This window comes from Mustela lutreola, chromosome 2, assembly GCF_030435805.1.
Source record: "Mustela lutreola isolate mMusLut2 chromosome 2, mMusLut2.pri, whole genome shotgun sequence".
NCBI classification, from domain to species: Eukaryota; Metazoa; Chordata; class Mammalia; order Carnivora; family Mustelidae; genus Mustela; species Mustela lutreola.
The window spans coordinates 74,629,607-74,644,524 of record NC_081291.1 but is presented as its reverse complement, the minus strand read 5'-3'; the positions used below and the strand labels follow the sequence as shown (position 1 = coordinate 74,644,524).

Genomic DNA, 14,918 nt, shown 5'->3' with positions numbered 1-14,918 from the left:
CTCCCCCAGCGCTTACTTCTTGCGCTTTTCGGCGTCGGTCTACCGGGAGCACGTGCGCTGCTTACCACTAAAGCAATTGACGTCCAGACGCGTTCCTGCAGGTTGGGCGTTCTCCTAGGAAGCAAACCTGAGGCTCAAGCAGAGGAAGGACACTGCCGAGCGCTGGGGAGTGGCGGTGGAGGAGGGGAATGTCAATGGACAGTCTGAAAAAAATGCCACCGACTTCTAGGTCGGGGAAGGCCGAGGGTTGGGGGGCGGAGCGCGGAATCAGAAAAGGATCCAGGAAGTAAGTGCTCACAGGCAAATCACCAATGGACAGTTTAACTCGAAACAACCCAATTAGCTCATTTCCACTTAGGGCTGCTGAGTGTACTACTTTGGCCCCTTCTCTGCCCAAAGGTCGTAGAGGATGTTTGGAAGGCACGGAGAGGACTCTAACCAAAACCAAAGACGTAAGAAAGCTGAGCCATAGAAAACCTGGTTTCAAATACTGGAAGAAGACTTGAAGTGTACCGTGAAGATTCTTTCAGGCAAGAATCATCCCCCGATGCTAACACTAGAGCGGATTTAATTGAAGAGCAGATATTTGCTTCGCTTAATGTCTCTCCATTGATGGTTTAGGCTCATTAATAGCAAGGGGGAAATATTTACAAAGGAGCCGGCAGACAACACCTTGACCAGGTGGTCAAAATTAACATCATGAATGAGAGTAGACGGGTACCATGTCCTCAGAACGCTTCACCTACGCAGTATTCTGGGGAAACTGCATAACCTGAACCTGACGATGATGAAACCTCAGAAAAACCCCAAATGAGGAACATCTAGTAAAAAGGGGCAGAGACTGTATTCTTCAAATGTGTCAACGTCAAAAAGACAAAAGAGGGGAGTCCAGGTGGCTCAGTTAATGAAGTGTCTGACTTTTGGTTTCAGCTCAGGTCTTGATCCCAGAGTAGTGAGTTCAAGTCCCACATTGGACTTTCAAGACCTATCTCCAAAGGCAAGGGAAACAAAAGCAAAAATGAACTTTTGGGACTTCATCAAAATAGGAAGCTTCTGCACAGGAAAGGAAACAGTCAACAAAACAAAGAGGTATCCCCCAGAATGGGAGAAGATATACAAATGACACTAAGACAAAGGGCTGATATCCAAGATCTGTAAAGAATCTCAAACTCAACACCCAAAAAACAATTGGGTCAAAAAATTGGCAGAAGACATAAGCAGGGGCGCCTGGGTGGCTCAGTGGGTTGAGCCGCTGCCTTCGGCTCGGGTCATGATCTCAGGGTCCTGGGATCGAGTCCCGCATCGGGCTCTCTGCTCAGCAGGGAGCCTGCTTCCTCCTCTCTCTGCCTGCCTCTCTGCTTACTTGTAATTTCTCTCTGTCAAATAAATAAATAAAATCTTTAAAAAAAAAAAAAAAAAAAAAAAAAAGACATAAGCAGACACTTCTCTAAAGAAGACATACAAATGGCTAACAGACTCATGAAAAAGTGTTCATTATCAGTAGCCATCAGGGAAATTCAAATCAAAACCACATTGAGATACTATCTTATACCTGTTAGAATGCAAAAATCGACAAGGCAAGAAACAACTAATATTGGAGAAGTCGTGGAGAAAGGGGAACCTCCTTACGCTGTTGGGGGGAATGCAAATTGGAGCAACCACTTTGGAAAACAGTGTGGAGTTTCCTCAAAAAATTAAAAATAGCAGCGCGTGGGTGGCCCAGTCATTAAGGGTCTGCCTTCTCCTCAGGTCATGATCCCAGGGTCCTGGGATTGAGCCCCACACTGGGCTCCCTGCTTGGCCAGAAGCCTGCTTCTCCCTCTCACGCTCCCCCTGCTTATAGTCCCTTTCTTGCTGTGTCTCTCTCTGTCAAATAAATAAAATCTTTTTAAAAAATTAAAAATAGAGCTACCCTATGACCCAGCAATTGCACTACCGGTACTCACCCCAAAGATACAGAGGTAGTGAAAAGAAGGGCTATATGCACCCCAATGTTCATAGCAGCAATATCCACAATAGCCAAACTGGAAAGAGCTGGGATGTCCTTCAATAGATGAATGGATAAAGATGTGGTCCATATACACGATGGAATATTACTCAGCCATGAGAAAGGATGAATACCCAACTTCTGCGTCAACATGAGCAGGACTAAAGGAGATTATGCTAAGTGAAATAAGTCAAGCAGAGAAAGTCAATTACCATATGGTTTCACTTACATGTGGAACATAAGGAATAGCATAGAGGACATTAGGAGAAGAAAAGGAAAAGTGAATTGGGATGAATCAGAAGGGGAGATGAAGCATGAGAGACTGTGGATTCCGGGAAACAAACTAAGGGTTTTAGAAGTGAGGGGATAGAGGAATGGGTGAGCCTGGTGATAGGTATTTAGGATGGCATGAGTGGCATGGACACTACATCAAAAACTAATGATGTACTGTATGGTGACTAACACAATATAAATAAATAAATAAATAAATAAACATTACCACATGTACATTAGAAAAAAGAAAAAGAAAAAAAAGGACAGAAGGAGGTTATATGTTCCAAATTAAAGGCTGCTAAAAAAGACATGACAACTTAATGGGATACCTTGTCCTAATCTGAATCCTGTACTGGAGGAGGGAAAATGCTGGAAAGAATATTTCAACGGACAAAGTTGGAATCCTGATAGTAAATTATTGGCTCAATGTTAAATTCACTGCTGTTGATAACTTGGACCATGGTCATGTAGAAGAATATCCCCATTCTTAGAAATACACACTAAAGTATTGTGCAAGCATGATGTGTGCAACTTCAAGGGACTCAGAAAAAAACATATTGATAGGAAAAATAATAAAATAAATGGGCAAAATATTAACAATCAGTGAATCTGGGTACAGGATGTACTGAAACATGTCTGTACGTTTGAAATTATTTCCAAATAAAAATACTTTTGAGAAACCAAGCAGGGGATGTGGTTGGATGGGAGGAAGACAGGGTGCGTCTGTAAAAGGGGGACACAAGGTTCTTCTGCTTTTAGAACTTGTGGTCTTAGAGCAAGTGATCAAATTTATATAGAACTGACATACACTGAAATAAGTACAAGTAAGACTGGGGAAATCTGAATAAGAGGTAGGTTGTATCAATGTTAACATTCTAGCTGTAATAACATACCAAGGTTTTCAAAATGTGATCAATGAGGAAACTGTGCAAAGTGTATTATTTCCTGTGGTTAAATGTGAATCTACAATTATCTCAACAGAAATTTCAATTACAAAGACGCCTGGCTGCCTTGGTTGCTAGAGAAAGCAACTCTTGATCTCGGGGTTGTGAGTTCAAGCCCCACACTGGGTGTGGAAATTACTTAAAAATAAATAAAATCTTTTTTAAAAAATTCATTTACAAAAGAAGTGATCGAATATATGCCAGATTGGTATGTAGGTAGGCAGGGCTAACTGGGAGTGTGTAAGAGCAAATGCGCTGGTGCCATCTCCTTGTGGGTTTAGAGTAGACATGGGGCTGTTAGCAATATGTTTTTTTAACTAAAAAATAATAATAATTAAAATAAAGTAAAATAAATAATATAAATAAGTAAAAATAAAATAATAATAATAATAAGCTATTTGATAAACTATTTGACTATTTGATATATCACTGACAGATCAGGTTCCTTCCAATTCTGTAATTTAAGAATCCTAGAGCTGGGGGATCTTTGACATCATCTAGTCCAACCTTCTCATTTTCAGGAAACTGCGGGCAGAAAAGTGGTACATGACCAAAGGAGCATCCAATTAGTGGTAGACCCATAACTACAACTTTTGTCTGCCAAATATGTCCAATGCTCTTTGCACCTTTACCAGCTGCCTGTCACTCTCTATATCCATGAGGTGCAGTCAAGATTGGTGCCAAATTTTGAAGTCATCAATTCATTCATTTTGACTCCCTGACTGTGGCCCTGTGGGCACAGGGTCCTGACATCCTGTTTCCAGCACCAGATGACAGACGCATGTATCCCACCCTGGAGGAGGAGGGGCTGGTTTCCTTTTGCCATCCCCAGCTTGGTAGGAGCAGGTGGCAGGCAGGACCCCTTGAGTGAGCCCCCAGCTGTGTGCCCTGAGCTACTTCAGCAGCTGGTGACCTGCTGCTTCTGGAAGTCAAGGGTGCAGCGACCTAAGAGGGCAGCTAGATGGGTATACAGAAGAGAAAGTACTAATTGCGTGGCAGGTCCCAGCCTTACCCAGCATTGGGCATAGGTCTCTACACCAGAAGTGACTTGGGCCTCCCTTAGGGCTCAGATAGGCACTGTATTCTTTCCTTCTGTCAAATCAAATTAAAATCAGCATATGTTCACTGATATTTGCCAGGCCCTGAATAAGTAGCTATGGGGAAAAAATATATATATATGTAATTCCTGCCCTTTAGAAACCCAAAATACAACCAGGGACCCATGATGGACATGCAGAAAATGTCTTGACAAAAGAATTAAAACATTAGCTTTGTTGGCTTGGGTTCTCCTCAAAAGCAGTGTTAAAGGAGGACTCAAGAGCAGGTAGTTTCTTTGGGGAAGTGATTGCATGGAACAGGGGTAGGAATAGGAATCAGGGCCAGAAAGAATGAAACAGGCAGGGAGAGAAAACCCATCCAAGGATGCTTAATCTAGGTGGTCTCCTCTATGAGCAAGTAGGGCTCAGTCCTCCCGGCACCCTCTGAGGAATTGCATAGAATGCAAGACATGGGGACACCTGGAGGGTGCACTTGCTTAAGTATCTGACTTTTGGTTTTGGCTCAGGTCATGATCTCAGGGTTGTGAGATCAAGCCCCACACCAGGCTCTGTGCTCATCATGGAGTCAGCTTGGGGTTATCGCTCCCTCTTCCCATGTCCCTCCCCCTGTGCTCTCGCTAAAATAAATAAATGAATCTTTGAAAAAAAAGGATGCAAGACGGAAGAAGGGAGCATTTATCCACCAGCTCCAAACTCCCATTGGCCAAGTGGGCACTGAACAAAAAAGTGAACTGAGAAGGTATCACGGGGACATACATATATACAAAATGCTCAGATTCACCAGCAGAAAAGCAGCCTCCGGGCAGAGATTTTTGCTTGCTTTATTCGTTGCTGCATTCTAAGCAGCAACAATAGGACTTGACTCATAGTAGATGCTCAATCAATTGACCCGGAATTAGTGAACTATAGAGGAAATTGTTAAAAGTATGTAAATAAGTCATTTATCAACAATGGGTGTGTGTTTACATGCCCACTTGTATGTGCACTGGGTATTGGATAGGTTAGAGTGATAGTGAACAAAAACGGTACAGTCTTGGCCCTGTGAAACTTTCACTCCAGTAGAAGACTCAGACAATATGCTCTATATGCACCTTCAATTAGTTTGTGACACATGCTGAGAAGAAAAGCATGCAGGCACTGGAAATAGAATCATAGGAGGATTTATAATAGACCAGCTGGTCAGGGAGGATCTGTCCAAGGAGGTGACCCAGAAGAGGAACAGGAACCAATCATGCAAGGGGCAAAGGGCAGCATCAGAAAAGGGCCCAGAGGCAAGAAAGACAGTAGCTGGCGCTGCTGGGATTTCAGGGAAGAGCCAGACTGTGGCCTGTGTGCCAGTTTGAGGAAACCCAGATGGCACTTCAGAGCCAGACGGCAGGGCTCACCCACAACCTCCACTTCCATCTCCACTACTGCTACAAGTAATACTTCGGGAACATGCTAAAATCCCACGTCATATAAGCAGGCCCCTGCAAATTCAACTGGTAGGGTGTAGCATAGGGTCGCAAAACTGAAGGTTAATTAAAATCAGTATTTCTGGAGTGCCAGGGCAGCTCAGTTGGTTGAGCGTCTACCTTCAGTTTGGGTCACAATCCTGGAGTCCTGGGATGGAGCCCCAAGTGGGGCTCCCCGCTCAGCAGGAAGTCTGCTTCTCCCTTTCCCTCTGCCCCTCCCCCTGGCTCATGCTCTCATGCTCTCTCCCAAATAAATAAATAAAATCTTTTTGTAAAAAATCAGTACTTCTTGGGGCGCCTGGGTGGCTCAATGGGTTAAGCCGCTGCCTTCGGCTCAGGTCATGATCTCAGGGTCCTGGGATCAAGCCCCGCATTGGGCTCTCTGCTCAGCAGGGAGCCTGCTTGCCCTCCTTTCTCTCTGCCTGCCTCTCTGCCTACTTGTGATCTCTGTCTGTCAAATAAATAAATAAAATCTTTATTAAAAAATCGGTATTTCTAGTAACTATTTCATGGCTACTATGTGACCAAAAAAAAAGGAAAATGTTTTCTATTCATTTAATAAATATCTAGGGAGTCATGAATAAAGCATCAGGTTAACTGAACTGAGAGCACCCCCAAATGATCATAGGATCCTCATGTATAACCACCTCCCACACACACATCCTCCAAGAAAAGAACTTGAACCTGCCAGAACAAGAACAAAAATCCAATCCTGTTATATCCACACCAACGTTGTCACTGAATGTCTTATCCCAGGATTGGTTTGTTTGTTTTTATTAAGATTTGTTTATTTATTTGAGACAGAGGTAGAGGGAGTGGGGAAGGAGAATCCCAAGCAGACTCCATGCCGAGTGCAGAGCCTGACATAGGGCTGGACTCCAGGACCCTGAGATCACAACCTGAGCCAAAACCAAGACTCAGTTTACCAACTGACTACACCACCAGGTGGCCCTTACCGCAGGGTTTTAATCTGACATTTACTGAGCACATATATGCACCAAGCACTGTACTAAGAACTGACATCACTTCATTGAATCCCTACAGCAAGTCTGTGTGATAGCCATTAACATCTGCAATTTATAAATAAGAAAACTGGAGCCTCGGAGAAATTAATTTACCCAAAGTCACACACTATTGACAAAATCAGAATCAATCCAGGCTTCTAGCCCCCCTATGATTGATTCAACACTTTGCTTTTGTCCTGTGAAGAAAAGGAGAATCAACCAGTCTCGGAAGAATGGAAGAATGGGGAGGTTAGGATTGGGGTGGGAAAGGAACCCTAGGATCAAGATGCGTAGCCTTGTGTTTATAATGCCAACCAGCTGCTTGTGGGAAGTAAGAAAAAAATAGATTTATATCAAAACCTTCTTTAATAACTGGTGTTAGTCCTGATGCTTTAAACACCATGTATACGTGGATAACTTCCAACTTTACACTTCTAGTCCTGACTCTCCCTCCTGAACTCCAGACTCATGTAAACAAACTGCCTAACTGGCACTTCTGTCTGGATGTCTAGCAGTCATCTCAACCCTCTGATGCGCCAACATGAGCTGCTGGCCTTGTCCCAAGTAGTTCTACTCTCCCGGTCTTAGATTTCAGTTGCTCAGGCCAAAAACCTTATAATCATTTTAAACTTCTCTCTTTGTTCCCAACCTATTGGGGATTCTGTTGGTTCTACCTTTCAGATACAATTCAGAATCTACTTCTCACCACCTTCATTGCTTTCAGCCTGCTCCATTTCCCCTGGAGCCCTGCAAGAACTCCCCAAACCTTGCTTGTTCCCCTCTCATCCTCTCCTTTCCCCCAGAGTCCATTGTCAACACAAGAGCCAATATCCTTGTAAAATGTGGCTCATTTCATGGTCCTCCTCTCTCAAAACCCTCCAATACCTCCCCATTTCCCCCAGAAAATAAGCAAATATCTTTCCAGTTGTCCATAAGATCTACACGGTCTGCACCCCTCACCTCCCAGCCTCATTTCCCTCTTCTCTCCAACTCACTCCCTTCACTCCACAGGCATAATGATCTCTTTGCTATTCCCTGAACACCCAAAGACACTCTCACCTCAGCATTGCACACTGTTCCCTTTGCCCCAAATTCTCTTCCTCCACATGGCCCTTCCCATCACCTTCCCAGCAAGGCCCTTAGGCACCCCAATTCCCCTTGCTCTCTTCTATTTTTTCTTATTCAACACATTATAACATGTACTCATTGCTGTTTTATTTTCTGCCTTCTCTCGATTCACAAGGTAGTTTTATTCCTAGGTATAATCTTGACACAATGTCTAGAACAAAGTAGTTGTTCAATAATTATTTGTTGAGGGCGCCTGGGTGGCTCAGTGGGTTAAGCCGCTGCCTTTGGCTCAGGTCATGATCTCAGGATCCTGGGATCGAGTCCCGCATCGGGCTCTCTGCTCAGCAGGGAGCCTGCTTCCCCCCCCTCTCTCTGCCTGCCTCTCCATCTACTTGTGATTTCTCTCTGTCAAATAAACAAATAAAATCTTTAAAAAAAAAATAATTATTTGTCGAATGATCCATCCTTCGGACTCTTACCAAAGAACCATCTGACCCAAAGTACACTCACTGATTAACATTTCATTGTCTTATTGGAGGTGGAGAATATAGTAATTTCTGGTTTTTACATCAGTGTTAAAAGACCTTGAGAGGGCGCCTGGGTGGCTCAGTTATTAAGCATCTACCTTCAGCTCAGGTCATGATCCCAGAGTTCTGGGATCGAGTCCCGCATCAGGCTCCCTGCTCCATCGGGAGTCTGCTTCTCCCTCTGACCTTCTCCCGTCTCATGCTCTTTCTTTCTGTCTCTCTCTCAAATAAATAAGTAAAATCTTAAAAACAAACAAACAAACAAAAAACCCTTGAGAATATGTCCTGACTTTCCTTAACTTCTCTTCTACAACCCATTATGAAGTGACCATCTATCCAAACCCTGCGAGACCCTATTTATTCTCAAGATCTACAGTATTATTCTCAAGGGAATGAATATCATATATGATTTTCTCATTATGGTATATTCATTCCTATTGGCTAATATTGTCATAAAACGACTTCTTATCTCCAAGTCCTAGGAATCCACATTTTACTGGATGACTCTGGGATATCACTGTCAGTTTATCCTGATAGGAAACTATCTCTGCTATTTTAATTCTTTACTTACTCCCATCTAAGTCTTTTCAAATTCATATACCTTGAAGATTTTCTGGTACATGATATTTTACGTGTGGCCAATATTCTCCTAGTTGCCTGTTTCCTAGTGGTATATATTTATGCTTTGTTTCATTTCCCCCTGAGCATGGATTCTTCATCCAGGGTCCACGGAGGTCCAAGGGGAGATGTCAGGGAGCATAGTATTAGTTTGAGTGGGATAAACTGATGTAGTAAGTAAATGTAAAATGTAACAGTTCGACACAGTGGTTTGTCTTTTGCTCAAGTAACAATTGAGTGTAATTCCAGACTTGTAGAGGAGCTCTGTTCCATGTATTTCACTAAGGGACTGATTGTGGACTGAATGGGCAAACTCTGGCTCCGCCATCTTGGGTCACGCAGGGCATGGCCCAACTCAGTGAAGGGCTGGGGGGAGAGAGCATGGAGGAACCTGCAGGGGAGGTTCTGTGAGCCAGGCCTGGCAGGAACACACAAACCACTTCCACTCCAGTTTCACTGGCGAAAGGTCTTAGTTACATGGCCACAGTCACTAGAGGGAAGCTGGGCAATGTCATCTAGCTGAGCAACCAGGAAGAAAGGGGAAACAGATTTTGGTACCCAGCTAGCATTTTCTGCCATGGGGGGGGGGGTGCAGGGAAGGTCTGAAGAACAGGTGCAAACACACACACACACACACCCCACAAAAGATGCATTTTCATTTGATTTACTTTAAAAATTATAAAGAAAAAATTGCTTTACTAATTCAAAGTATAAGCTTATGGTTTTAGTTCACTTTATTCTTCATGAGGAGGCATAAGGTGATCTGATTGGCCGGGCTGGGTCATATGACCATAAGGGATCAGGGGTGGAGTCTGTTACCAAGGAAAGATGCTGGTACTTAGGCTCAGGCAAGGTAAAGTTTCATCCCACTATCATGTCATCTGAATTAACTTAATTGGAAAAACGTGTTGTGAGGGACACAGCTGGAATTTCCCTGTCCCCCTCACAGTTTAGTGCAGCCCGTGTCAGTAGCCAGCACCTGCATCTCTTCCACTTTTTCTGGCAACTGAAGGCTGTTCTGCTCAGTAGGACAGCCTAGAAGTTTGGGGATATTGAAGACCTTACTCCAGAAGTCTCCATTGCCTTGCCCCTTAGGACAATGTCAATTTTGTGTTGGCTCCCCGACTTCTTCCACGTGATTAAGTTCCAGTTATTTTTGCTTGATAAAATGTCCTTCATTGGCTATCTTTCTTTCTCTGTCTCACTTCTCTGCTCTCCTGCCCAAGTTTCTTGGGATCGCCAAATAAGTAGCTTGAAATCCCTGGAGTTTCTTTTGGGAGGCACCCAGACTAAGACACTTACCCTGCCATGACTGTTATGCATCTTGATCAATGTTTGTTAGCGCAGACTCTGTACTGTCAAAGCAAGCAAACAACATCCATGGAAACTGCTTTAGATACTGTGATTATGTCAAGCTGGGAAATAAGATGAGGAGAAACAGGGTCAGTGGTTTCTGCGCTGCAAGATGCGAGGGCTATGAAAAGAAAACAAAAGTAACAGTCTCGCAGAGCTCAGCATCAGCAAGTAGAACATTTTCCCCTGCTGTTACTAAATTTATCACATTCAGCAACAGAAAGTAGTTGACCCAGCTTGAACAGACTCCCGTTTCTCTGACTGGAGTTTAGGAATAAATAAGCCTGTAAGAACAGCCTCCATGTAGGATGTAAGACCTTGGCACAGATGAAGTGGAGTTAGGTAATGGAATATGGCAGGGCAGAAACAGTTTGCTCTCTTCCTCCCAGCCCCCCAACACAGACCAATTATATTGATGGTATAGCAGTAGCAGCAAACTCTTGAAAAACAAAGAAACAAACAAACAAAAACCCCCAAAACCTAAGCCTATTTGTTAGCTGAGGCGACAAAGAAGGGTTTTCAGGAACACGAAGTGCTCATGGCTTTCGTTTGACTTGAATTATCGCATGGGAGAAGACACAAAGCCACCCCATTCCACATGGGATGAAGTTCTTGCTGACAAAAGCACAAAGGCAAAGGCCCAGTGCAGGAGCATCCACGGCTCGTCATCTTGGACAGGCTGTAAAGAGGGTGCATCTTCTTCCTGAGAAGAACTCAAACTGGGGTTTGCTTCCATTCAGAAGCCCCGTGTGAAGCCTCCGTGGGGGGTGCACATCCCGGTGCCAAACAGAAGAGATGACACAGAACTCAAGGCAACTGATGAAGTCCTTGCTTCCTCCTTCCCCCTCCACTTCAAAAGGTTGCTGGAGAGAACACATGTTATTCTTTTCCTCCCTGTCTCAATTGTTATGAAAGTTTTACAACCTGTTTTAATTTCTTTCATATTTACCTTTAAAATTTTACAAATATATGGTTATTTATCAAAACAAGGCATCAATCTGACTTGAGGATGTACTCTAGGAAAACAAACAAACATAGATGCAAATAAAGAAGGTAACAGACGACATGTAAAACAATAATGAGAAAATGTCATATGTGTTTGGGTTGCAGGGTGGCACAGTGGGGTAAGTGTCTGACTCTTGATCTTTGGCTCAGGGTCGTGGCATGAAGCTCCAAGTTGGACTTTGTGCTCACTGTGGAGTCTGCTTGAGATTCCCTCTCCCTCTCCCTCTTCCCCTCCCCCCCTCGTTCTGTCTTTCTCTAAAATAAATAAATAAATCTTTAAAAAAATTTTTATTTATTTATTTGACAGAGATCACAAGTAGGCAGAGAGGCAGGCAGAGAGAGAGGGAGAAGCAGGCTCCCCGCCGAGCAGAGAGCCTGATGTGGGGCTCAATCCCAGGACTCTAGGCTCATGACCTGAGCCAAAGGTAGAGGCTTTAACCCACTGAGCCACCCAGGCACCCCAATAAATCTTTTTTTTTTTAAGGTTTTATTTGTTCAAGAGAGACTGAGGGACAGATAGCTAGAGAGCACACAAACAGGGAAGAGAGGGAGAAGCAGGCTCCCTGCTCAGCTCAATCCCAGGGCTGGATCCCAGGACCCTGAGATCATGACCTGAGCCAGAGGCAGACATTTAACCGACTCAGCCACCCAGGAGCCCCTAAAATAAATAAACCAATCTAAAAAAAAAAAAAAAAAAGAAAAAGAAGTGCTCAAAGGACAAAACATAACCCACAGTGATGGGTTATGTCAATGGGACCAGGAGTCAGCTATAAGAATTCCAAATGGTCAAAGCTGAGATAATTTGAGCAAAAAATAAAGTGGTATTGAGTCATTTGGATTATAACCCAAAGTACAAATTAAATAGCCATGAATACATACTGGCATAAATAAATGATTGAATAAGTAAATACACGGGAAGCAAGAGAAAAATCTCCCATGCAGAAGAATTCCAAATAAAGTATGTAGATCTCCATTCTCAAGGGGGTTGGTGCATAACTCCCCACTCTGGAAGTGTGGGCTAAATATAGTGACTTCCTTCCAGAGAGTTCCATACAGAAAGAGGAAAAGAGTTACTTTACAGTGGGGAAACATGGTAAATACCGCCTCCACCAGGTGAACAAGACCTATGTCAACAGTGACATGTCATGTTGACAGCAGGTACCCTGATATGATGTGATGAGAAGGGCACTTCACCTCTGTGGTCCTCCTTCCTTAACCCATAACCCCAGTCTAATCATAAGAAATACATCAGACAGATCTCAACTGATTGATGTTCTAAAAATACCTAACCAGTGTTCTTCAAAACTGTCAAGGTCATCAAAACAAGGAAACTGTGAGAAACGGTCACAACCAAGAGAAGCCACAACAACTAAGAGACCCAACAACTAAACTAAACTCAGTATTTTGGATGAGCTCCTGGAAATTTGGTAAAAACTAAAGAAATCTGAGTAAAATGTGGACTTTAGTTATGTCTCAATATTTGTGACAAGCATGCCATCCTAAGATGTTAACAGAGAAAACTGGTTGTGGGGCATGAGAAGTGTTCACGCTATCTTCGTCATTTTTCTATGAATCTAAAACAATTCCAAAGTAAGTTTACTTAAAAAATAATGGTAACATCAAAACTGGTAGGTACCATTTAAAGTCAAAACAACTTTTTAAAAAAAGGTTTTGTTTGATTATTTGAGAGAGAGTGTGCGTCCAAGAGCATGAGCTGGGGAGAGGGCAGAGGGAGAGGAAGAAGCAGATTCCCCACTGAGTGGGGAGCCCAAGGTGGGGCTCCATCCCAGGACCCCAGGACCATGACATGAGCCGTAGGCAGACACTTAACTGACTGAGCCACTCAGGTACCCCGAAAGTCAAAATAACTTTTAATAATATGATGAGAATGTTTAATGCACTGGTTGTGAAGAAGTGATTTAAATATAAATGAAAGTACAATTTCCACAAAATCCGTGGAGAGGGAGGAAGTTGGAGAAGGAAATTAAGTCTTGGGGGACAGGGGGATGGGCAAATGGGTGAAGGGGAAGGGGAGGTCCAGGCTTCTCATTATGGAATGAACATGTCAGGGGGATATAGTTAATGGTACCATAGGTAGAGCACCATAGGTGTGGTGATGGACACTTGTGGGGAACAGTGCATAACGTATGGAGAAGTTGAATCATTCTGTCTTATATCTGAAACTAGGGGAACATTGTATGCCAACTATACTTTAATAAAATAAAAACACATTTTAAAAACATTTTTAAAGGGAAGGTAAGTCTAAAGATTTGGTCCTGGGTAATGCATGATTCTGGAGAAAAAAGACATATTTTGTAGATGGGCTCACTTATTGCTGGAGGAATTAAAGTAGCTGCCACATAGGCAAAGCAAGAGAGGAGAATGACGATAACGCATAATAAAGTCAAACACAGAACATGACCAGAAGAAGGCCACTGTGTAACTGGGGATCATAGGAAACTTCAAAAGGTTAAATCCTCCCTCAGAAAGAGAAGACTCTCAGACTGGGTAAAGGAAAGTCCAGCTTTCTGGGCTTTACAAAAGACACCAAAAACAATATGATTCTTTTTTTAAAAAGATTTTTAAAAATTTATTTATTTGTCAAAGAGAGAGAAGAGCACAAGAAGGGGGAGCAGCCGACAGAGGGAGAGGAAGAAGCAGGTTCCTCACTGAGCAAGGAGTTGAGGGGCTCGATCTCACAAGTCTGGGATCATGACCTGAGCTGAAGGCAGACGCTTAACCAACTGAGCCACCTAGGCATCCTAGGAGTATGATTTTTAAAACACTGACAGTCCTAGGAAGGGCAAACATATAACAGTAGAAGGCACAATACATTAAGAAATGGAAACATAAACAGAAAGCTTTGGTGACACTACTAACACAAGAGCAGTGTCCTTAACTGCTTACACGCGCCTTTCTCAGTCCGTTCACACCTAGCCTGAGTCCAGCGCACACCTATCTACAGGAAGTTCTACCCTTCCCCTGGTAAATCTGAGTGCTTACATTTTCCGAAAAGCCATCTGGCTATTCTTGTCACCTCTTGTGCTGGGCCTGCAGATGACTCACTTGGGCCTCTAGCCTCTCTGGATCTCTCCAGTCAAGGCCACCTGGAGACCCCCCGATGTCCAGCCAAGCACAACTAATGTAGGGCTTGTCAAGTTTAATTAGAGTTCACAAAGACCCAAGGACAGTCATTACATGTAAGCCAAGCTCACCAGATGGAAAGAGTTGTTGTTGTGATATGTCATTTATCCCCCCAAATTGATCAGTGGATTTTTTAAAAAAAGATTTTATTTATTTATTTGACAGAGAGTTAGAGAGAGAGCACAAGTAGGCAGAGTGGAAGGCGGAGGGAGAGGGAGAAGCGGGCCTCCACTGAGTGGGCAGCCCCACGCTGGGCTCTATCCCAGGATCCCAGGATGGTGACCTGAGCTGAACACAGCTGCTTTAACCAACTGAGCCATCCAGGCATCCCTGATCAGTTGGTTTTATGTTAAACCAATCAGACGCCAGGGAAATTTTTTTTTTTTATGTCTTTCAGTTCATAGGGAAGGACAAATACATAAAAATATTCAAGACAATTGAGAAAACCATCAAGGGCTACTAATTCTAATCAGAAAGCAAAAT

General features: G+C 43.4%; 1 protein-coding gene across 1 annotated transcript in view; it reads right to left on the bottom strand.

Moving 5' to 3' along the window:
- LOC131825549 (serine/arginine repetitive matrix protein 1-like) overlaps positions 1 to 14,918 on the bottom strand; it is a 93,592-nt gene that overhangs the window by 65,893 nt on the left and 12,781 nt on the right. The window lies entirely within an intron of this gene.